General features: G+C 40.9%; 1 long non-coding RNA gene across 3 annotated transcripts in view; it reads left to right on the plus strand.

The window, feature by feature from the left end:
* Positions 1-4,588: 4,588 nt before the first annotated feature.
* Positions 4,589-24,869, plus strand: part of LOC134494059 (uncharacterized) — a 187,903-nt gene continuing 167,622 nt past the window's right edge. For all 3 annotated transcript variants that reach the window (XR_010067637.1, XR_010067638.1, XR_010067636.1), the window contains exons 1-2: positions 4,589-4,831; positions 9,139-9,367. This is a non-coding gene — a long non-coding RNA (uncharacterized LOC134494059). The remainder of the gene's footprint in view (positions 4,832-9,138; positions 9,368-24,869) is intronic.

A 24,869-nucleotide genomic window follows, 5' to 3' on the forward strand; every position in this document is an offset into this window, starting at 1 on the left:
TTCTACCATCACTTTTCTTTTCAGGAATGCTTCTGGCCCCATACAGGCTGCATAAGCTTTCTTGTGGAGAAAAATGGTAAATGGTTGCATCTATACATTGCAACATCTTTCTGTAAACTTGAATGCATATTATTTACATGCAATTATTTAGAGATTTAAAATATGAAAACAGTGAATGTGGAAAGAGCAGGAGCTAGACATCCTTCCATGCTGGGTTTTTTTTTAGTATAAAGTTATTAATTAGGACAAAAAGACAATTGATTTATTAGGCCTGCAGTTCACAAGGTGAAGGCAATTCCATAAACAAACAGTCTGACCCTTCTAACCTCTCAGACTATTGGCAGCTGTTGTTCTGTCTACTTTCAACAACTCTGGACTTGCAGCTGTTCGAGCATTTGAAAATGAAGATAATTCACCCTCACAAAGCAGGGGAAGGCTATTAAAAATCTCTTAAATGTTTCCAACTAGCAATTTCAACCACGAGAAACATTAAAAAATAGAAATTATATAGAACTGTTGAAGTCAAAGCATGATCTGGAGGACTAAGATAAATTGCTGCTTCAAACTGCCTGAAAACTGGTCAGATCTGCAAAGCAGAACAGAGAGATCACTGCAAATGACCTGCTGAAAGGTTTAGGTAACACTGCATCCATTTACCACAGATTCACAGAACAGCACTGCTTCTATCATAATGATATGTGTGGGAGAATTGTAAGAAGGAAATCTTTTCTCTGACTTCATCATGAAAGTAACTGTATGCAGGAAAAACCCTGATAAGCCTGAAATGTTTTGGAACATCCTCAACCTCACATTGTTTGCTTGCAGACTTGTCATTATCCAACTAGGTTACCTCATCAGTGGGGTTGCTGCCTGTTTATATACAGTAGCTTGCCCTGCCAGTTTTGGTGGGGCTGTGGTTTCCTCCTTGGTAGTTCCTTGATTAGAGTATTATTTTCTGCCTGATTGTTTGTCTGGTGTTGATCCCTACTTTATCTGAGTGTTGGCTGCTGGAGAGGATGTGTTTTGGTCTCTCTGTTTCCTTCCTACGTACTGATGTTACCTGGTTGGGTAATGAAATGTCTGCAAGCAAACAACCAAATTCAGAGAGCACCAAGAACCCCAAAGTTCAACCCTGGGCTACAGATATTCTTCTCTATTGGAGTAGGAAATATATTGGGTGGTTGAGAAAATGGTGGCATTACAACTCCAGAGGATTCTGGAGGGAACGGATTATCTAGACCCCTTTCAGTCAGGTTTCAGGCCTGGATATGGGACAGAAACGGCATTCGTCGCACTTATGGATGATCTCTGGCGGGAGCAGGATGGGGGTAGCGCATCCATCCTCGCTTTTGACCTCTCAGCAGCTTTCGATACCATCGATCATGGTATCCTTTTGGGTCGGCTCAGGGAGTTGGGGGTGGGTGGCGTAGTTTTGCGCTGGTTCACCTCCTTCCTCCAGGGCTGGTCCCAGTCAGTGGTGATGGGGGGGGAAGAGATCCGACCCTCGACCCCTCCTTTGTGGGGTGCCGCAGGGTTCAGTTCTCTCTCCTCTCCTATTCAACATCTACATGAAACCGCTGGGTGAGATCATCCGTCGCCATGGGATGAGGTATCATCAATATGCTGATGATACTCAGTTGTATACCTCCATCATGGGTGAGGTAAGTGATGCTGTGACTGCCCTCTCTCGGTGCCTGGGGGCTGTAGGGGTCTGGATGGGGAACAACAGGCTTTGGCTGAACCCTGGTAAGATGGAGTGGCTGTGGGTTAAGGGTTCCTCCATATCCAGGACTTTGTCATCTTTAGTTCTGGATGGGGTTGCACTGCCCCAGACAGACCCGGTGTGTAACCTGGGGGTCCTCATGGACTCACAGCTCCTGCTTGAAGAGCAGGTGGCAGCCGTGGCCAGAGGGGCCTTTACACAGCTGCGTGTTGTGCGCCAGTTGCGCCCTTTCCTGGATCGGGAAGCCCTTCGGACAGTCACTCGTGCCCTGGTTATCTCCCATATAGACTACTGCAATGCACTCTACATGGGGCTACCCTTGAGGAGTATCCGGAAGCATCAGCTGGCCCAGAATGTGGCTGTGCGGGCTATTTTTGGTGCCCCTAGAAGGGTGCACATAACACCTTCGCTATGCGAGCTGCATTGGATACCAGTTTGCTTCCAGGTCCAATTCAAGGTGTTGGTTTCTTAACTACCCCAGCTCATAAAATCCAGATGGCTGTGATCTCCTTCAGTCATTATGTAGGAGGGGCACTTCAAGGCACTAGCCCTATGTGGTATGGGAACAGGTTACCTGAGGGACCGCCTCTTCCCCATATCATCAGCCCGTCCCACCCAGTCATGCAGAGAGGGCATGCTGCGGACCCCGTCGATAAGAGAATTCCATCTGGCATGGTCCAGGAGGTGGGCCTTCTCGGCAGTAATGCCCGCCCTTTGGAACATCTTGCCCCCGGAGGTGAGATTAGCCCCATCGCTCCTAGCTTTCTGGAGGAAGTTGAAGACCTGGCTCTGCCACCGGGCTTGGGGCAGGGAGGAGAATCGACATACTTGGGGTTGGCTAGTGCCTTGAAGTGCCCCTCCTACATAATGACTGAAGGAGATCACAGCCATCTGGATTTTATGAGCTGGGGTAGTTAAGAAATTGTTTTAGTTTTAGTTTTAATGGGATTTTATTAGAATTTTATTGTATATTTATTGGAATTTTATTGTATATTTATTCTGTATTGTAAACCGCCCAGAGTCCCTCTGGTCGGAGGAGATGGGCGGTGACAAATTTGATAGATAGATAGATAGATAGATAGATAGATAGCCTAAACAAGAAATTCTTCTCCCTAATGTACTAGATCTTTATCAGGACTTTTAAAAAAAATATATCATCATTGCACAATGACATAAAAATTTGCCGCATTTGTGCAAGGACATCATGATGCCCATTATGTCACCTTGCCCCTCCCTGCAGATGCCCATGTTTCAAGCAAGTCTATGCATCTTGGTGCCTGCTGGTGTACATGTGTTCCAGAACCTCTTTGAGGTTCACCATGTTCCATCTCTTGCTTGACTTTCCTTAAAGTGTCTCCTAGCAAGATTAAATAGGATGCTGTCATGCTGCAAAGTGAAGCATGAACCTCCTGTACTGTATTTTTTTACAGCAATGCCTTTTGGCTCCACAAAGTTTCCAGTGAATGGTAGGCAGCATTCTGCTGGATCAGATCACCTTTCAGTACATGGAGTTTTGTTACTGGCTATAGCCACTCACAGCAATCATTTGTAAGCATAAAAATCTCCTGTGGCAGCCATTTTATGAGTCCCATTTTATCTCAGAAGGTTCCAGGCCCCCAAAAGTTGCCTAATCTTGCTTTGCATTCATTAGGCTAGCTACCTCTAAATCTTCTGCATCCGTGTAGAGCGGGCCTTTTATTATATTGAGGAATATGAGTATAGTAACGCAGTACAGTATAAGAAACCCAAACGAAGTGTTGTTGAACATCCAAGCTCAGAAGATGCTCAGGCAGATTGGAGGACAAAGGTGACGTCATCTACATTTTCCCGCTCTGTTTTAGGGGACCAATAGACTGAGGGTGGGCGAGCGGGCACTCGGTAGCAAGGCGCGATTGGAGTTTCTGTATAGTAAGTACGTGCAGAGAAAGAGTTTTAGCTTTATCATGGTTTCAATATTTTCGTCTTTCCGGAGTAACAGACTCCCATTGTATTATCCAATAAAAGTGCATGCAGGCAAACGGTTGCACAGAGTTTATATAATTCTAGATTCCCTCAACTATGGCCCCTTTTCATGTCTAAATGCATGTGGCTGAAATAGTTTATTTTCTGGGGACGGGGTAGTGAAGAAGATGGGAGATTGACACGGCCCATTTTCTGTTTCTCGTGGGTGTACTTCACGCGTCCGTTTCGGTATGTTCTTTTTCACTCGAGCTAAGAGTCAATTTGCCTGAGAAAGTTAAACGCAAACCAAATCGAGTGCTCTGCTTTGCCTTTCGGCGGTGATGTGGAGACAAGTGGGAGATGCTGTAGACCCACGACACTGGCGGGGGAGGGGGCCAAGCAGGCTCTTGGTTCCGTCCACCATTTAGGAGAGCAAATGCTCCCCTCCCTTAGGTGAGTTACTTTTCTCTCTTCGAGCACGGCTAACAAGGCAAACCGCCCTTCCTTCCCCCGAATTTTCTTTTAGCAGCTGCAGAATTTGGGGCGCACTTCTTCCTTGCTCCGCGTGGTAATTTCCGATCATCTCAATAGAAACAGGTTTGCCTGGAGATTATTAACGGTATCGGAACTCCAGGCCAGCGGATACGCGTGCGTGCGCCATCGTGGGTGCTTAGCAGCTTGCAGAGCGAATTTGGGCTGCGACTTGTTGCTTCTGCGGGACTGTTGAAGACGCCAGATGCGCCCTTGCCGGTGCTTCTTTGCCTTCCTTTCCCAATCCCCTCCCCCCAGTCTATTGTTGTCGGTACTTGGCGATCGAGTCAAGTGGCGGCGGCGGCTGCTGCTGAGGAGGAGGACAGGTGAAAGGGCTGGCGTTTTGTTGTGCGCTGGATGCTCCCGTTTCCACCTCTCCCTCCTTCTCCCTGTGCAACAGGTAGCTCTGTCAGAAGCTGGGAAGAGCCGCGCGCCGAGTCCCGGCAGCGGTGACGCTTTTGTTCATCTCGCCTGGATGCGCTTCCAAAAGTGAAAGGAAAAAGGCTTCACCCAAAACTTGCTTCCCGTCCCCCCTCCCTCCTCCTCCTCCTCCTCCCAGCGTGGCGCTTGAGTAGCCCTTCCACTCCCCAGCTCCCATCCCAGTTTCCTGAAAGCAACAACTCGTCCTTGGGAACGGTAAGAGAACTCACGCGCCCACCCGGCTGAATAGCGAGGGGGATCTTTCTCGGTGCCTGTCAAGGGGATCCGAACAAAGAGGTGCATTTGCCGGAAATAACGATCGGAGGGATTCTCCTTGCCTCCTCCGCCTCCATTAAAATTGTTTTTCTGGGAGGCTCAGTTAGAGGGAAGTTTTGAACTGGAAGCTAGTGATGAGGCGTGAAACGAACAGCCTGTGTCTGTCTCTCTCTGTATTTCTATATCTGAAGATCAAAACGATTCGAAGGAGAAGGGGCGGCTGAAGTTAGTCGTGAGTTGCTGTTGGAACCAAAGGTTGGGGGAAGAGAGATGGGAGGGAAAAGGGGAGAAACCTGCTGCTCGCTGGTTCTTTGTCTGATCGGGGAGCTTGAACAAAAGAGGAAACTGGGATGAACTCTTCATCTCCCCGCCTGCGTTATCTGGTCTTTTCAGGAGTATCCTTTCACTTCTTGAACTTTCCCAAAGACTTGCAAACTTTTCCAACAGCTACTTCAAGAATCTTGATTTTTATTTTTCACAAGCTAGAGGAGAGGGAAGGTGAGCTGTTGATGTACGTTTCTCTCTTCTTCCTTTGTAATTAACTGAAAGTATTACATGGAAGGTGTACTCTGATTTTCTGGAAGTGGTAGGACAGCATCGGGTAAAATCCACTTAGGTCTGATGATCAGCCCCAGGTCTTACGTGTTGATTTTGCTGATGTCCATTGTGGTCAAGTTGGATCTCCTTATGTAAGGCAGTTTGGGCGTTGGGCAGAAGAAAATAATTGCCTGCTGAGATGTGTCTTCTCTAAATGTAGAGTGAAAGAGGGATTCTTGTGAGTATTTGGAGCTGGTTGAACCCAAAAAATCAATGCTTAGTTGGAAGGAAAGTGTGGATTTGGAAGAAGTGGTCCACAGTGAATCTGTGAGTGGAATGCAGGTGACTGGTGGCTTTTTCCTGTACAGGAAGGATTTGTACAAGAATGGTGCCACCAGATACCTCTTTGTATTGGAAAAGAAGGATGCTTGGACTTGGACCATTTTATAAGCCCACGTAGACCATCATTAAGATGGAGATTTTCAGGCAGTTTTGTTCTAGCTTCATGGCGTACTTCTGAAAATTCTGTTTATTGCAGAGCTGTGGCATCTTCCCCCTTCTGTTATGTTTTGGGACTTTTACTTGCTTACTTTCCATTTGTTGTCCTCTGTTACTCTTTTTGTTTAGTTTTATCCTGTTATTTTTCTGCAATCACTTTTGTCTATCCCATTGTTTCTATTTGTTTCCCATACTGTATTTCATTTACTGTATCTATTATGTAACTTTTTTTCCCTTATGCATTCTGTGGTATTTTGTGAGTTTTTAGTAGTTTTTATCTAGTCAAATAGTTTTTTATTCCTTTCTTTTTCTGCTGTACATGCCTTATAAATTTACCATGTTTCCCTTTAGTTCTGAAGTGGACTAAGGTTTTCTAATAGGGTCTTCCTTGTCCTAGGGCATTTTTTGGACTACAAGTCCCACAAACAATTTTACTTCTGGTCACAGAAGTAGTTAAAAAGAATCTGAAAGGATTTGGATTGGGGTGGATTACTCTAAAGGAAGCTTCATTCCATCAGACTTTACCTTAAAAAGATTTGGGGAGATATTACAAAGTTTCCGTTTGTAGCATAAATGGGTTCTTAGACTGATTTTGCATGTTGCAACAAACAGTGGTTTTCTTAACAGTTTATTGAATAAGCCATAATGAACTGGATTGAAGCAACACAAACCATAAATCATGGCTTACAAACTACAGTGTGGCATTCATGCAAAACACTAAACCAGACCAAATACTTTGCTATGGACATAGGTGCTCTACTGTATTGTAGTAGCAGAGGAGCACACTTGCCTGAGTTGAAATTTGTTGCAGAATTTCCTAACTTCGTAACTAGTAGTGGATCTTGGCTTGTAAGATAGTTCAGCCAAACTGTTGGCATTCTGGTTCTGTTACATGAATAGGCTTTGTTAGGGTCATGTCATAGCAGAATATACAGTAATCTTTTGGTTTAGACTTTGGATGCAGCTGTGTATGTCTGCACATCCATAAAACTTTGTTTGCCATTTACCTATGCATAAAATCCCATTTGGATTTAATGAAGATCCTGTTTTAAGGGACACTATTAGTCCAATAAATTAAGGGTTTACTTTATATGGTGTTTTTTCACAGACTTTAGCAGAATGCTTCAAAGATGTTGGTGCAAGAAGAGAGACCTGACTTCTTATTTGCTGAATCATCTCATGCCAGTATTTTCTTAGTTCTCATCTCTGAAATATTTGTTGTTGTGTTTCTTTATCTATCTTGGTGATGTCTTTCTCATCAGGAACTTCTCCGATTCTCCTTTCCTATGTTTCAACTAATCTACTGTGTGTGGTCACCTAGAGCTTTTCTATGAGAACAGAGGATTCAAGCTAGGAAGTGAGATGGCTGTTTCTGTGATTTGGAGATTAGAAACTGCAGTGGATATATACTTGGCCAATGTGTAGTTCTGCAGATTCTCCCTTTTGAAGATTCAAATCATGATATGTATTGGCATGATATGTGAATCCAGTCAGTGTGATGCGTACTTTGCATAATATCAGAAATATTATAAAATAAAATGTGTGCAGATTATCCAAATTAATTATTAATTATCCAAATTAATTATTAAAGCTAGGATTGGAGAATGCATTTATTCGAAGCGAATATTTGTAGCTCAGGGTTGAACTCTGGAGTCCTTGGTGCTTTCTGAGCCTTGTTGTTTTCTTGCAGACGTTTCATTGCCAGACTTCACCCAGATATGCAAAAATCAACACTAGGATCAACACCAGATGAATCATCAGACAGCACAATACACCCTAATCAAGGAACTATTAACTCAGTCAATCAACCAAGCAGCAAACAACAGCCCAATCAAAGAACTCCCAAGGAGAAAACAACACCCCCACCAACACAAGCAGGGCAAGCCACTATATATAAACAGAGAGCAAGGTCCTCTTCCTGTTCACACTGAAGATGTTGCCTAGTCTGGTAATGAAACGTCTGCAAGAAAACAACAAGGCTCAGAGAGCACTGAGGACTCCACAATGCACTTATTCACTGTTTCAATTTGTTGACAGTATCTCTACAGTTACATACAGGTAGTCCTCATTTAGCAACTGCCTTGTTTAGTGACTGTTTGCAGTTACAACGGTGATGAAAAAGAAACTTTGTGGCTAATCCTCGCATTTACGGCCTTCACAGGTCTGTAAAGCAAACGAAAGCTGATGTAAGACTGTAAGCACAGTTGCAGTTTCACTTGGTGACTACTTCGCTTAACAACTGAGTTGCTGGGCCCAATTGTGGTTGCTAAACAAGGACTACCTGTACTTCAACTCATCAATTGTTACTCAATATTGTAACTATGTATTAGTAATGGCTTATAAACAATTTTCTAGTAATTTGCCATTAGATGTAACTCTTAAGAAGTTGGAAGCAAGTTATCGTTTCCAATCTGGGACCATCCATGTTTGTTGAGCTTGCAGCTCCTTAAATTCTCTAAGAACATCTAAGAGTTGTCATCTTAATTAATTTGGAGGGCCCAAGGTTGAGACTTCACCTAAGTACTCAGTTTAAATTATTTTAATGACAGTGATAGTCTAATTTCCATAATCTATGTGAGTTACCTAAGCAGATTGAAACAAGAGTTTGCCTCAATATTTTATCAAGTAACAATAAATTTTCAGAGATACAGCTCCAAAGCATAACATATGACTCCAGGTCTTAAGAAAACAACTCTCAGTTGGTGATGCTTAATAGTCCTGTTATTCAGCAGTTATGATCAAGAATGGTGGTCTGCAATCTGGTACACTTTTGCTGTCACTGAACTTAGTAGGGCTTAATTCTGAGTGGACATGCAATCATTGTGTTCTGTAGTTTCAGCTTGGGATATAAAGGTAGTCCTTGCTTAGCAACTGCCTCATTTAATGATCATTTACAGTTACGATGGTAGTGAAAAACTAACTCAGGAACCAGTTCTCTCATTTATGACCTTCACAGGCCTGTAAAGCAAAGGAAAGCTGAAGTAAAATTGTAAGCACAGAGACCACTTTGCTTAACAACTGAGTTGCTGGTCCTGATTGTGGTCGCTAAATGAGGACTATATATTATACTTGCAGTATACTTATAATTGCAAATAGATCCTGCTGAAAATTTGGTGAGATTACATTCGTAGTTATGGTCTGTATTATTTTATAGTACAGGTGTTAATATGTGCTAGTACTTATGCTTGCAACCTTTTATTTTTACTGAATAGGTAAGAAATGTGAATGTCAGTGAAACAGAATGTCTACCAAGATGCTATATTTAAATCCAGCAAGTTGGATGCTTTATTTTATTAACCTTCAAATGGTAGAATGAAATACAGTGTAAAGAAAAGAAGACATCAATACTTGGATTTATAAATTTGAATTTCTGGACATGAAAGCTTGTGAAAATTATGGTGTATGGCTTGGATTATGGAATATAGTTCCAGCACCTCTAAGGTATGTGCTTTCTGATAATTGTAATTTTGTTCAAAGATTTCTTTACCATAATGAATGATGAACTTGTTTTCCTTTAATTATCTTGCATAATTATCAATCAGTTTGTCTGACGTAAATGCATTTGTCAGATACTACTTCATAAATGTTAATGTTATGGCTGACTTCATACATCACACTGAATCATAATGCAGAGTAATATTTTGATGGTATGGGCCAGTTGAGGGGAAAGGGTACCTGATAAAGCTGAATTGTCACGTACATCCATTTTTATGTAACTAGCATAATTTATGTTATTTGTGTCAATTTATGAGATTTGCATAATTATGTGATTTATATAGTTTATTCATTTACACAAATAATGCAAGATAATAAGACAAGATTATGTCAGTTGTCTAGACTGCCTTTATTATTTTTATAAATAACTCAAGGTGGGGAACATACCTAATACTCCTTCCTCCTTCCCAGTTTTCCCCACAACAACGCTGTGAGGTGCGTTGGGCTGAGAGAGGGTGACTGGCCCAAGGTCACCCAGCCGGCTTCCATGCCTAAGGTGGGACTGGAAAACTCAGTCTCCTGGTTTATAGCCTTGTGCCTTAACCACTAGACCAGGGGTGTCCAACTTTTTGGCTTCCCTGGGCCACATTGAATGAAGAGGAATTCTCTTGGGCCACACATAAAATATATAATATAGTTAATGTATATAAGTAATAAAAAATTATTTATTTATATTTTTATTATAAAATTTTAAAAAAGAGGGCATAAAACTAGCGGATATTTGACTTTGTGTGAAACTAATGCATCAATGTCTGGTTTGATGAAAGTGGTTGCAATTCTCAGTGAGTTCTCAAGGTGCTCGTCAGAAATTTTAATTCTAATTTTACTCTTTGTGTGCTTCATCCTTGAAAATAGTTGCTCATAAATGTACGTGCTGCCAAAAAGCGATGTCATGAATAAGGCGTGATTGTGAAGTGAGAGATATTTTTCTCTGGGAACATAGGTCTTATAAAAGTCTAGTAGAGAGACATGATCAAATTTTTCTTTGAGTTGAATGTCTGATTGCAACTCTGTGCATTCCATTTGAAAATTTGGAGGTAATGTAGTTATGTCAACTGAAAATAGAGTCGTAAATATACCAAAATATCGATGATTTTTCTGGAAATCTTGAAACCTGTTCTCAAATTCCTGTATCAAACTGAAAAGCAAGGCTGCATATTTCTTGCTGTTCACAGGACTGTGTTAAGCCAACGTATTAAAATGTATAAAATTATTTTCCATAACTTGAGCTTTGCCATACTTTAAGTTTCATTTCAAATGCTGTTATGGTTTGAAACATTGCAGTGATAAGTTGGTTTTCACCTTGAAGACGCACGTTTAACTCATTTAAATGAGAGGTCACATCCACCAAAAATGCTAAATCTGTGAGCCATATTTCATCTTCAAGTTCTGGCACAAATTTTCTTTTTGATTCCATGAACGACTTGATTTCATTTCGCAAATCATAAATCTTTTCAGCATTTTACCCCGACTTAGCCACCGTACTTCAGAAAAGTAAAAGATGTCCCCATAATCAGCATCCATACTTTTAAGTAACTCCTGGAATTGGCGATGATTCAATCCCTTGGCCCTTATGAAATTCACTGCTTTGATCACAATTTGCATGACATTATTTTTAAAGCTTTGCACATAAATTTTCTTGATGTAGAATGCAGTGATACTTCATCAAACGTAAGTTTCCGGCAGCACTTGCATTGCCTTCTATCAATTTTGTAAGTCCCTCGCTTTTACCAACCATCGCCGGGGCACCATCAGTAGATATACCAGACATGTTGACAATGGTTAAAGAAAATCGCTTTAATGTCATTTTTACTGCTTCATAGAAATCAAGAGATTTAGTTGTGTCTTTTAATGGCACCAAAGAAGTCATTTCTTCAGTGACATTATTTTCGTTATCAATACCTCTAATAAAAATGGCAAGTGAACTGTATCTGTAGCATCAGTCCTTTCATCCATCGCCAAAGCATAAAATTTGAAATTAGCAGCTTTACTCTTCAATCCTCTTTCAATAGATTTTCTTCAATTCGCCTGGCTATAGTCTGGTGAGACAAACTGATTTTAGAAAAATTGCTTTTTTTATCAGGACAAATTATATCTGCCATGCTTTCCATACATTGCTTAATAAACTCGCCATCGGTAAATGGTTTTGAATTTTTTGCAGTTAGATTTGCTACCAAATAACTAGCTTTTATAATAGAGTCCTTTTGAGTTGTGACTTTTAAAAAAAACCATTGTTGAGACGACAGACTTTTTTTCAGTTCTGCTAATTTATCTTTACAACAAATTCCTTGATACATGTCGAATTTGGCAGTATGTTTTTTTGTATAATGCCATTTCAAATTGTAGTCTTTGAAAACTGACACATTTCCCCTACAAATTAAACACAGTGCCTTAGTATTTGTCTTGACAAAAAACTACTTATCTGTCCATTTTTCGTTGAATACTCTTCCTTCATCCGCGATTTTTCTTTTTTCCTTTTCTCTTTTGGGTTCTGTTTTCTGTTGAAGTGACATTGAAGCCATGCTGGAATAAATTTATTTAGGAATAAACATAAATAATAAATATATATTTTAAGAAATAACACAAGCCCATCGTAAATTGTTAGGTAGGCAAATAAAGCAAAGTTTAATAATCAAATAAGAGTGTAAAATGGGTGAACTTAGGGGCGCCCAACACTACATGTATGACTGCATTCTAGACCAGTTGTAACTTGTGTGTGGTCCTTAAGGGCATCCCCATGTAGAACACATAGCAGTAATCCAAATAAGTTGTAGCTGAAACACCATCATCTGAACAAAAATGTGTTGGAGTAAATTTATATTTCACTGCTGCCATGGTAGATCTCAAAACCCCCCATATCAGAATACAAATTGTGAGATTTGGTAGTTTCATGAATTCTGGGGCATTTTTCCCTCTTAAGAATATTTAAAAAAAGAAAATGTCCTATTTTATTTTGGAGATCCATGGACATAGTTTAGGGGCCCTGATCATCCATGACATAATGGATCTTGGATTTATTAGTCACAACCAAATCATAAATTACTTAGCTATTAATTGGTTAGGCCTGGTGAGAAATGTAGAGGAAAACAGGAAGAGAACTGAAGGAAACAGAGACTCTTGCTATTAATGTAGACTTCAGCCGCTCTCAGATAAACGTTTATTGTGTAATTGTCCTTCTTCAACATCAGACCCATAGTATTGACATCATTGGGTCCCCTTGAAACTTCTTGGGTTGGACTGCTAAAGATCCAGCAAAAGCTGTTTTCTAGCACCAAACAAGATGTCAGGGACATAGAGGAGCTGAATTTGTCAAGTGCAATGTGGCTTAGTTCCCCATTTTTCTACTTTTGATACACACACTTTCATACTTTCTCCCTGAAGGAGATCTCCAGCGCCGCATCTCCCAAACCCCTCCTTTGGGAGGAGAGGGCTGGGCAGGCAGCTCCCTGCCCTGGCTTCCCCACGTGGGGATCCCTCCCCGACCTCGCCTCCCTGGACCGTTGCAGTGCAGGCAGCCCTGGAAAGGAGGAAAGGAGGGCCAATCCCTTTCTAGCCAAAAGGGATCAACCCTAAATTCCTTCTGCTGCCCTCCCTGGAGACCTCCAGCACCGTGTCTCCCAAACCCCTCCTTTGGGAGGAGAGAGCTGGGCAGGCAACCTGCCACCCTGGCTTCCTGGTGCAGAGATTTATAAGGCTAAGCCTCACCAGCCCCGCCAGGAAAAGAAAGCTGCCCACCTCATGCTTCTTGCCCGTTGCTGCAAACACCTGATGGCACGCTCGCCCCAGCGGCAATCCGGGGCTGGCCAATCGGCGACTCGCTTCTCCACCTTGTGGCTTGCAGTGCACCCGCCACCCTTCCCGGGCCGCCTCTTCCTTCGACACCCAAATCTGCCCTTTGCCGCGCATGCCCTACCCTGCACCTTCCCTTGGTTGCTGTCACCTGCCTGGCCAATCGCAAGGTACAAGTTGCGAAAAAAAATGGCCAAATAATGTTTTGGGGCTGCATTTCTAGCTGTTCAGGGCCGCCTGTGGGCTGCGGATTGGACACCCCTGCACTAGACCAAACATTATTGTGAGGGACGGGTGGTAAAGTCCAAATTAAAACTATCTGTTCCAACTGAAGCCCAGTGAGTGGAGGTGGGTCAGTAAAATTGAGGTTATACTGTAATTTATTCATTTTTGGTGTAGCAGTACTTGAAGGCAGCCATTTTGACTTACCATTATGCGAGAATCAGAGCATTATGGCTTAAATCATGTTTTAAACTTTGGGCATAGCATACATGAATCCAATCCATAAAGCTTGTTTATATTTTATACTGACTGTACAAAACAATCTGGGTTCACATGTTACACTAAGCTGTTTAGAAAACATCTGTTGGCTGGGTTCACTTATAGCATTAATTCATAAACCTAATTAATGAACTATTCTGTTGCATCCATATGAATGCAGAGTCATGATCTCAATTTGTGTGAGATTAGTGCAAGATATTGTTTTTTGAAATACTGAATGAACTCAATGCGTCACTGGGAGACTTTGTTTATTTCTTTAAAGGCTAAAATATTTTATTTATGCTGGAGAAAAATGTACTATGGATCTTCAGGGAAATTGAGAACTACAAGTAGTCCTCACTTAACAACCCTAATTGGGACCGGAATTTCCATCACTAAGCAAAGAGGTTGTTAGATGAAACGTCATGTGACCACACTGCTTAGTGAAGGCAGTTCCATTAGCCCCAGTTGTGGCCGTTAGGCGAGGACCTCATGCTGCTTCTGCCCTGCCATGCTCACCTCCACTTCAACTCCCTCCACCCGCCTGTCACACCCCCATCTCTACCCTTTTGGCTGCCCTGCACTCCACTGCTGCTCCCCACCGACCTCAGCTGACCTTTGCCGTCTTCCTCCTGCTGCTGGCGAGGTATACCTGGCTGAGGCAGCTGCTTGCCTTTTGCAAGGCCTCCACGACCCTATGACCACTGAGGCCTTGTGGAGGAAGAAGATGACGAAGGTCAGCTGGGGTGGCAAGGGCAGCAGGAGTAGGCAGCGGTGGTGGAGTGTAGGGCAGCCAAAAGGGCAGAGATGGGGAGGAGATAGGTGTGGGGAGTTGAAGTGCACACTGCGGTCATAAATGCAGGCAGGCAGTGAAGTGCCCAAATTTCGATCATGTGAATGTGGGGGCTCAGCAATGACTGAAACTTGGAGGACTAGTTGTAACTACCATTCATTTAGCGCTGTCATAACTTTGAACAGTGGCTGAATGAATGGTTGTTAAGCAAGGACTACCAGTAGTTATTTTTATACTGCTTCTGAATTTTTGATTGCTAATTTCAGAGTTGATGTTGTGGCTTAGGTCCCCATAGACTCAGACTGGGTTATTATTTTACCAAAACAATGTTGAATTTATTTATTCATTTAATCAAATTTGTATGGCTGCCCATCTCACACAAGGTGAATGGCCTTGGTGATGTTTTATTTGGGTGGAGAATCCTTCTTTAAGGATTTAAAATATATAAGCAAACACATTAGTTTCTGGTTCTTTTAATGCTTTTTTATTTTTGTAATAGTAGTGTGATGATTTGGTTCATTCTCCAGGGTAATTATGAATTGGAATTAGACTTAAGTCATACTTGGGCTCATATACTAAATTGTACTACTTTCAGTGGATCTTTAATGTCTGAATCTCACCTTACATTTGGTGATCGATCTAGATATGTTGCTGCTATGAACACTAATAACACATTGATAATGAAAGTTTTAGCCCCTGTGGAAAACGTATTCTAGAAATGTCTCAAATCTGAGTTCTGTTTTGTACATTGATTTTTGTCTGCCAGTGTGTATACAGTACTCAGTATGTATTTGGGGCACAGTAAGAAAACAGTTGCTTTTGATATGCATATGTTCTCCCACAAGATTTGTGGAAGACTATGAAAAGATGTAGGGCAGTCCTTTATACTTTTCTTAAGAAACATCTTGAGTATAGCTGTTTTTTTTAGTAGAGGAATAATTTGTTTTCTGAATTTTGAAAAGACTATATGGACAACTGATAGATAATGCTAGGTCCGTACTGTGGTGCTTCTTCCTGTGTCACTCTAGTAATGTTTAAATTTAGGGAATCCCATATTCTGAGCAAATGATATTGCTCATACATGAACCTGATCTTCCTTTTCAGTTTTCCGCCATGTATATGGGTAGCTTTTCGAAGAATAAACTTTAAAAAAGTATGAGGAAGTGGTTATTCAACTTGCTCCACAGCTTCGTGATGATAGACTTGCATTCCATTTTGGTCTGGATGACCAAAAACATTCCTCTGATATCATATATCAGCAAGGATACTTGATTGTTAGTGGTATACCATTCTCTTTAATGTTTAAATTAGCTGATAAAGCTGGCTGGTGTACAAGAGTCAAAAGGAATAAAGCTCACATTGTTTAAAGAAAGACCTTAAAAGTAATCAGTAAAGACAAAATGGATGGTATTTGAAAGATTTAAAATGTTTTAATCTAAAATTTAATCCTTAACATTTAATAGTGCTTATAATTTTAAGTGGGGATAAGCATGAATATAAGAGTCTGTTGTTGTTTTTTGGTGCTATTTCTGCTTATCTTATGAACTGATTTCCATCTAAAGAATATACATTCTGAATCTGATTCTGTGGAAAGAGACCATGTATTCAAAACAGAGTCTTCTGGGATGTAATAGCCCAAAGGATGTGCCAGCCCTCCCAGGTAAACAAGACAGGGAACATGACTAGATGAGCTAATTCTGCTTTATTGTAAGGCTACATTAACAGAATCTTGCAAGTCTGAAAGTGCAAACCTCCCACCCTCCCTCTTTACTGCCTGAGTAGTTAAGGAGGGTCCTTCCTAAGTTTCTTTTCTCTGGCCATTACTGTATTGCGGCATTCTTTCTCTTTTATCTGATTGTTCCCTAGGTGGCATCTCTTCTTCAGCCCGTCTTCCAAGGTCACCCTCACATTGCATCACAGGATGGCTCTAACATGCAATCATGAACTTGTGTGTATGTTTGTACGTTAAAAACTTTGAGTTTAAATAGGCCATTATCAAAATTATCTAAGCATTTTGATTTCCTTCGGTAAGTTTTAAAATGTACACTCAGTGACCTGATTTCTACTAAGTCGTAGTTTGTGTAAATATCATTTATTGAATAAACATATTGGTTCTGCATGATACACCAAATTATTAACCATTTTTTAAAAAAAACTGCAATATTACTTGCTTTGTTTTTGAAAAAAATATTTAGTGCATAAAATCACTCTGGACTACATTTGTAATTGAGATTACAAATATGCCCCATTGTGGCGGAGGGAAGTATGTTTCCTGGGGGGGAATGAGCAAAGAATGCTGGGAGTGTACATCAGAAGTGTATATTCCCAGCAGGTGTAAAGGTCATCCCAGCTGCCCAGCTAAAACAAGGCAGTAGTGATGATATAGGAAGATGCTAGAGGTAGATGATCACTTTAGTGACAGCAGCAACAGCATCATTTCATACTAAAGGAAAAGGCAATGGTAAACCACCCCTGTATTTTACCAAGAAAACCACATGGATAGACAAGATAAAGTGATTGATGATATTGTGTTGAATGGTGGGACTCTCATGCTGGCACTCAACATATTACTGAGGAACAACAACTGGGGGTCTCTGAGAATACCGACGGTGTTTATGATGTGGCTAGATTGAAGCCTTTAGGACAACTAGTTGCTGATGCTGCCATGCAAGAAAATAAAATCTGAAGCTGCAAATATGGAATTACATAGCTGCAGATGTAGATTTATAGTGGGAACATGGAACATAAGCATGATCATGGGAAAGCTCAACACAGTGAAAGATGAAATGAATTGACTGAACATTGGCATCTTAGGCATCAGCATATTGAAATGAACTGGAATCAGACACTTCCAGACTAAAGATTTACTACTGTTTAGTACTGTTTGCTACTCAAAACATGAAAAACTAAGCTTCCAATTGAGGATCTATGGTGGACTAGATGTCCCTGAAAGAACAGGGATGGCATTGCTGCAGAAATCTGCAGTCAGATGGCAAATTCTAGCCAGTGCTTGCTTTCTATATAAAGGAGATACTGTGATATTGCCCATTTGCACTCCAGACATCTGCTCCTTGTGAGTAGACTGCAGGAACTGAGGTTTTTGCAGTCAACTTGAGTTGAGCGTTTGGGAGGCGAGAGATTTCAATCAAGCTTACAGCCGTGATGCAGCCTAAATGGACGTGTTCCAAAAGCCCAGATCCGCCCATGACCTCTTTGCCAAGCTGCTGCTTTTGGCATTTTTTTTTCTTGCAGCACGAAGCCCAGCCCCCAGCAGCCAGGCCGGGCATGCCTCATCAGCAGCAGGAGCAAGAAGACAACGAAGGTCAGCTGGAGTGGCAGAGTGCAGCATGGCAGCTGTCTCAGAGTGCAGCGTCATGAGGGTGACTGTGGCTGGGTCTGGGTCTGGGTCTGGCACTGGGCTGGGGTGGCTGCAGCTTCCTGGGGCTTGGCAAGCAGCCTTAGAACCGTGCAGTTCTGTGGCTGCTTGCTGCCCTGAGGCAGGTTGTAGGGCAGCCAAAAGGGTGGGCGGGGGGAACACACAGGTGGGAGGAGTTAGAGGTAGTCCTTTACCTTACTGAGGCTTGGGGCTGGGGGGGCCAAGCCCAGAATGGATTGGATTGGGGTGAGTACTCGCTTAACGACCCACAATTCTTGGTTATTGATGGCAATGGGGAATGCCAGGATTGCGGTCCTAAGCAATGTAGTCACCTGATGTCTTGCTTTAAGACTGCATTACTTAGTGATGGAAATTCGGGTCCCAATTGTCGTAAGTCGAGGACTGCCTGTAGCAGATATTAATTGCATTGATACCTTGTTTTATGCTTTCTGTATATATACAGCGATAGTTGTTGAGATTCACTGTTCTTTTTTGTTTCTGTTTTTCAACTTTCTGAAATCTTAGTTGACCAGATAAAATGGTAAGACAGTTTGCCCAAAATATAACTGGCCACATAAGTTTTTTTATAAAAACTGCAAAAGTCTCCCTGGGTTTTGATGAAGATGGCAATTTGCTTCCTAATTTTTCAACAACTACAACGGCAATTAAAAAAAAACTACTAGCAGTAACAGATAATACTATTTCAATAATTGCAGTGATTGCAGCATTCGGTGGTTGTACAGTACTTTCATATATGTTACCATAGTGTTCTTTAGCTTTATAGGTAGAATTGTGTTGATGAGGATATGGGCTTTGGTTACACAGACCACAAGATGAACTTGCCTTCTGTACTGGCTGGTTTTGTTCCAAATGGTTTGCTTATGTCATTAAAAAAAAAAAATGGAAGCAGGGTACAAAGGGGTTTAATTTAAGATTTAAAGGGGCCACTATATAGAGGTGATCCATAGTTTGTCTTTAGCCTTAATGGATAGAATGAGAAAACATGGATAGGACATGGATAGAAGGATAACAGAAGGAAGGTAGTATTTAGACAGCATCCATTTTAAAAATTACAGTATTATGGGTTTTTGAGGGGGAGGGAGAAGAACAGGAATTTTAAAAGTTTAAATTGCACGTGCATGAAAATATTATACATGTTTGCTAATCCCTAAATTCAAGGCCACTGCAACCCACAGTGCAAATGCTCCACGTTGGGGGGTGGGTGCAAGTTACAAGGTAAAAAAAAAGTGTTTTTAATGGCACGTGCAGGCAGCTAGAATATTAAAACATAGTTCTTAACAGTGCATGAGTGTACATGCATGTAGCTGGAATATTTAAAAAATTGTTTTTATGTACAAAGGCACCTTATATACAAGCAGCACCCCTGCCTAAATTAAGGATCAGCTTCCTCAGTAGATTCATAAAAATGATTTAGGAGCTCAAAAAGTCATAACACTTTCCATATAATTTCATGATGATTTGCCTCTCTGTCTAAACATTTTATATTCCAGAAACAGTTTCTGTTAATATAGATGGTCGACAAATTATTTTTTACTATTGCAGTTTGCCAGCATGTGACCCAGGTCATAAAATACGACAAATTAGCTTTCTTCTCCCTCCTTTTGATTTTCTTTTAAAACGTTTTATTACTCGTTTATCTGATATTGTAATGAAGCAGAATATATTTATTTTGCCTCATGGAAACTGAAACTAAAAGGCATCAGAAAAATTTGAATATATACATGTAGGCCTTTATATTTGTTTGGAGATAACTGAGGCTGATTATCATTTGTTTGGATCCTGGAGTCTTTCAGGATAATCTGAATTACTTTATGCAGACTCGCCAGTTAATGATCATAAAGGCCAGGAGGAACACCTTAGCCAGCTCATGCAAATGAAGTCAGCAGCATGTACCATGCTAAGACTGGCTATCCATTTAACAGTGATACCCCTGTTTGGTGCTGACAGTTGCCTTTATTACTTCCTCTGATGCCTAGAGTAATTACCTTCCTCATCCTTCATTGACCTTAGCCAAGGCTGGTAAATCAAAAAATGAATAATCTCAGTGGCAACCCATGCTAGGCTATTCAAGGACAGGATATGACATGGCTTGTTGATGTTTCCCACACCTTTCTCTTACCCTGTGATTCAGTTCACACACTGGTCTAAGCCATAACATGCATTTGGTTTGCCTTGGTGCATTATATTAACCCCGCTGTAGCAGTTTATAAACCCAGTTTTTAATGCAATGTGATGTGTGAGCTCAGCTATTTGTGATTTATTCAATAAAACATGGTGAAACGAACTGGACTAAGCTGATTTGTGAACTTAGATTATGTTATTGCAGCAACTTTTTAAATGTTATTTTTAAAAAAAATATACTGTCCCAGAAATATCATTTTATGTCTGTGTAGTTTTATTAAGGAAACACTTAAACATATATTAATAAAACATTCAAATTGCAGCCAGAATTTTGTTTGAAAAGATGCTCACCCTTCCATAACCCCCTGCTCTCCCCCAAGATATGTAGTGGTGGTACAGAGCATCCTACCCTTCAGAGGTAAGCAGGGGTGATAGAAAAGGGTGTGCAGTGACATCAGATTGTCCTCTGGCAAATTAATGTTTTGTAACAAGCCATATCCATCATCCAGGACTGATGGGAGTGGAGTTCAACTACTTCTGCAGGATAGGCTTTGCCCATTTCTGTTATAGGCTAATGTGGACTATAACATGTATTGATTTTCCCAAAAGGTGGACACAAATTTTTATCAATGATAAAGACATTGTCTGATTATTTCTAGAGAGTGCTGTTTTTCAGGGGCATGGATATTTTAACAGTTGGGTATCCTGTATGTATATGGCTATCAAACAACAATGCTTCAGATAAGATCTGTTTCCTATGTGCTAGAAGCAGAACATTTCATGCTCTGGCTGAAAGAGGTTTTGAGTGCTATGGGATGATAGTTTTGAGGGATTTTTCTGACCCTGCTAAGGCTTTCTTATCAGGGGCATCCCAGTCTTCATGGCCTCCATGGCACCTGTGAACCTCTGCCCTCCCTGCTGGATGAGAAGAAGATGATCTGGAGATCAGGGAATTGAATGTAATTCCATTGTCTTAGGCAGAGATATTTTGGCTTCTCAAATATTTTCAAAGTGTGAGGACTTCCTACATGTTTGCTCCTGGGAGAGTTTATGGATCCTTATAGCTTTGATGGCTTTATAATGTCTTCTTTCATATGTTGGCATAGTAGTTGACCTCTAAATGGGGAAATGGCTTAGAAAATTCATATGATGGAAATTCTTAAGCAAGATTGGTCTTATGATGGAGGAGCTGGTAGCAGTGAAACAGTAAAGAAGATGGCTAGTATAGTGATGACAGAAAAAATATGATGGTCCCAGCTTAGACTCAGGGACTATTCTGTAGGACTTACTGCAGCAAAGAAGTCTTTTCTACCACTATTGCTTCTGTTAATACAGTTGTCCTGTGTTGTAAGAGGCTTTTCTTATGATTCATGGGATGGAGAAGAAAATTTCTTAGTGTTTTCTGTGACTTATTTATGAGGCATTTGTAAAGCAAGGTTATCCCTGTTGATTCCAACTTAGATGTTATGTTAGAACAGTACAGATAGATATATTCTGGCATCTACATGTTCAGTTAAGTTGGATCCACTTCATGTATTTAAAAGATTCTATGGCCATTCTATGTTCTTGCCAGTATAAATGTGGTTGTGTAAGATTTTTTCTTTCTTGAAGATGCATAAGACTGTCTGCTTCTTATCACTGCCCACTACTTGCCATGTTTTGCCCAAGAACTGACTTGTTAGATACTTTGTTCTGATACTGAACAGCTTGTAAGATCATCTCTCTCTGGAAGAAGTTCAGAAAATGTCTGTTGAAAGCCCATGGGGTTACATGGGGGGAAGGAATAAACTGTTACCATATTGAGGTCCTAGTGAGAGATGGGCTATTAGGAGGGATTGGGTATGTAGGGGTACAGATTTCATGTGGATATGGGTGCTGGGAAAGGTTGAGAAGTGGGGGGAAAGTGTTGACTGGTAGAAAAAGCCTCAGGCTGGATAGCTAAATCAACTTCTACTCAAGGCAAGGAAAACAAGTGATGGTTGTGTATGATCCAGTACTTGTATGTGTGGGAGAATATGAGATATGGTTCATGAGGGAGGGAGGGAAGCAAGTTGGTACCAGTATACAAAGGAAAATATGACACTGTACTGGCTAATCCAGCAGGAAGGTAATTGGTAACATGATGCCAGTCCCTCTCGAACCCAATTGCCTCTTCTCTACATTAGAAATAATATATTGTTGGGTGCTTTGGCCATAGGCTGAGGTTAGTAAATGCCAGGACCTTTTTCAGTAAGACTTTGCTCCTCCATTACTTGGTCAGGAGGGAATACGTGGACTTGGTGTTCATACCTGAGACCTGTTCGGCACAGATGAAGCCTACCTGAGATTTGCCTTCTAGGCAATGACATCACAGTTAGTTGTAGGGGAAAACAATGATCCGGTATGAGACCTTGGCTGTTAGGATCAGAGGTTGCTGGATACAAATGTCAGTTGCTGAACTCGGACTCTAGGGATAACATAGTGATTTTGTTGGTGTACCTCCTACCCTTCAGCCCAGATGTTTATGTACTTAAGCTTCTAGATCTCACTGTAGGGCTGGTACTGGGACTTGCTTCAGCTGTTAGTACTGATGGATTTCAGTTGCTTTTTCACCTTGGAGCATATGGCTTTTGATCTCAAGATGGAGGATATTGTAATTAGTGCTTTGCCATGACATATGTAGATCTCTTCCTGGGCAGCCTGCAGCTAGTTGCTACTACTGGTCTCCTAAAAGGTGGGGGACATGGTGTGCCCCAGGTGCCTTATGGATCATCTCAATTTCCAGTTGGGGCTTGGGGATTTCCAAGCAAAATGGTAGCTGTTTTGTCATGACTCTGGATTATCCCTGGAATTGACATGATTGCCCTCATGGCTTGTTTCTAACTGCAGATTCCAAGAGGATTTGTGGTTCACGGAGAAACTCCAGGAGTTGAAGTGGAAGAAGTGCTGCCTAGAGCAATGGTAGTGGAAGATGAGGAAAGGCTTACCCTGTGCCAATGAGGGAAGCACTGCGTCAGTACTTCTCCACCTTTAACTGTGTTAGCAGAGTGTCACCTGATAGCTTGCATCTTACTGGACAATGGAAGTGGGCAGGGTTCTCAGCAGCATGAACTCTGTCACCTGCAGGCTGGGCCCTTGACCCACCTAGCTTTTTAGACAGCTTTTCCACTGATCATTTGGGGCCTGAGAAGTCAGTAAGAGTAGAGAGGGTGAGTGCTGTTTTATAATGCTTTTAATTTAACCATGGGGTATTTTAATATATGGGTTTTAAACTGTTTACAATGTGGTATGAGCAACCCAGAGTTTGCTGAAGTGGGAGAGATATAAAATAAGTCAATAAGAGTTACCTGTGCAGTGGGGGAGTCATCTTACATTGCAGCACAGAGTATCACTGAGAATGAAGACTTAGAAAATTAGGTGGTGTTTTTGTAGCCTTGATGCATTTTTCTAGCGTTCCCTTTCTCAGGGAGACTTACCCCTTTTTTGCCTCACTGCAGATACTCATCTTTTAAACATGGAAGGATTCTCTCGTGCTCCTTGCATGAGTTTGGACTATTACAAGGTTTCATGATGATTGAAAAGATTTAAAACCCTACTAACTTGGAAATAAGAGCCGTTGAACTCGGTGGGATTTACTGTAGAGTATCATGCCCATCACAAACATCTGTTGAAGTTTTTGCAAACAATTACTTGCCTTCTTTCCCTCTCCCTGACCAGTTATTTTTCCATTATCTCATCTCCAACTTGTTTATCTTCCCCTTTTATCTTTCCTTCCAGTGCAGATCATCCTTACCATCATCTACATCTTGTTTTTCCCTTGCTTTTTCCGTACGGTTTCTGTTGGAAAGAGGGGATGTTTGCAGTGAAGAATGATTTGCCTCTACATATGCAGATGGAAGATCTATTTTTACAAACATAGTGCCTTATTTTACAAGCTATTAATTTTAATCATTAATTAATTTCTTGTTCTAGCTTGTCATTGATAGTATGGATGTTGGCTAGTGAGTATATGTACAGATATGTATATATTTGTATGTACATACAAAAGAGTATCTGTCACACACGTGGCTATTGGAGGAAAGATGTTCAGGTTTGCTTTGATTTTTTGGAGAGTCACATCAAATTCAAAATAATCTTTGAATTTGAATTCTGTTTTCTGGTAAATAGAGTGTCTTAAGTTTTATGCCAGTTCCAATATATAAATACTTTAGGAATGTTTATACAATTTTTATTATGCTTACTATTATTATTTAGATTAACCTATCTTAAAAGAGCATGATAAAATGGAAAGGAGGATTATATTTTAATTCAAGACTGAAAGAGACTAAATGAAAAATGGGGTCAGTGTTTTAAAGCTGGGATGTGCCCTTTTAAATATCAGATTTAAAAATTTTATTGGAAAACAAATCTTGCATTTATGCTGCCACACACAATGTACTTGCTTAAAAGATTTTCTAGACCACCCCAATTGCGAGACTCTGGGCTGTGGATATCAGTAAAACAAAACTTTGCAACTTGTCTCCCATTTCAAAAATAAACAATGTCAGAACCATTTCATAAGTAAAACACCCATCAATGTTATAAAAATGTATATGCATACATACATACATGATGTTGGGCAATGTAACAACTAAGCTTCAACTTCAAAGGCCTGGTTAAAAAGAAAAGTTTGAGAGCTTTGCTGAAAACTAGGAGTGAAGGGGCCAAGTGGATATCTGGAACAACATGATAAATATTCTTGGGACTGCAACCATGAAAGCTTACCTTTTAGACTACAATGTTTTTAATCAATGTTTTATGAAGAAGCATAATCATCAGATAATCTCTATGTGACCTGACAGCATGAGCAGATTCATACTGGACATGGTGATCACTGTTGCTATATATGC

Source organism: Candoia aspera, chromosome 3, assembly GCF_035149785.1.
Source record: "Candoia aspera isolate rCanAsp1 chromosome 3, rCanAsp1.hap2, whole genome shotgun sequence".
NCBI lineage: Eukaryota > Metazoa > Chordata > Lepidosauria > Squamata > Boidae > Candoia > Candoia aspera.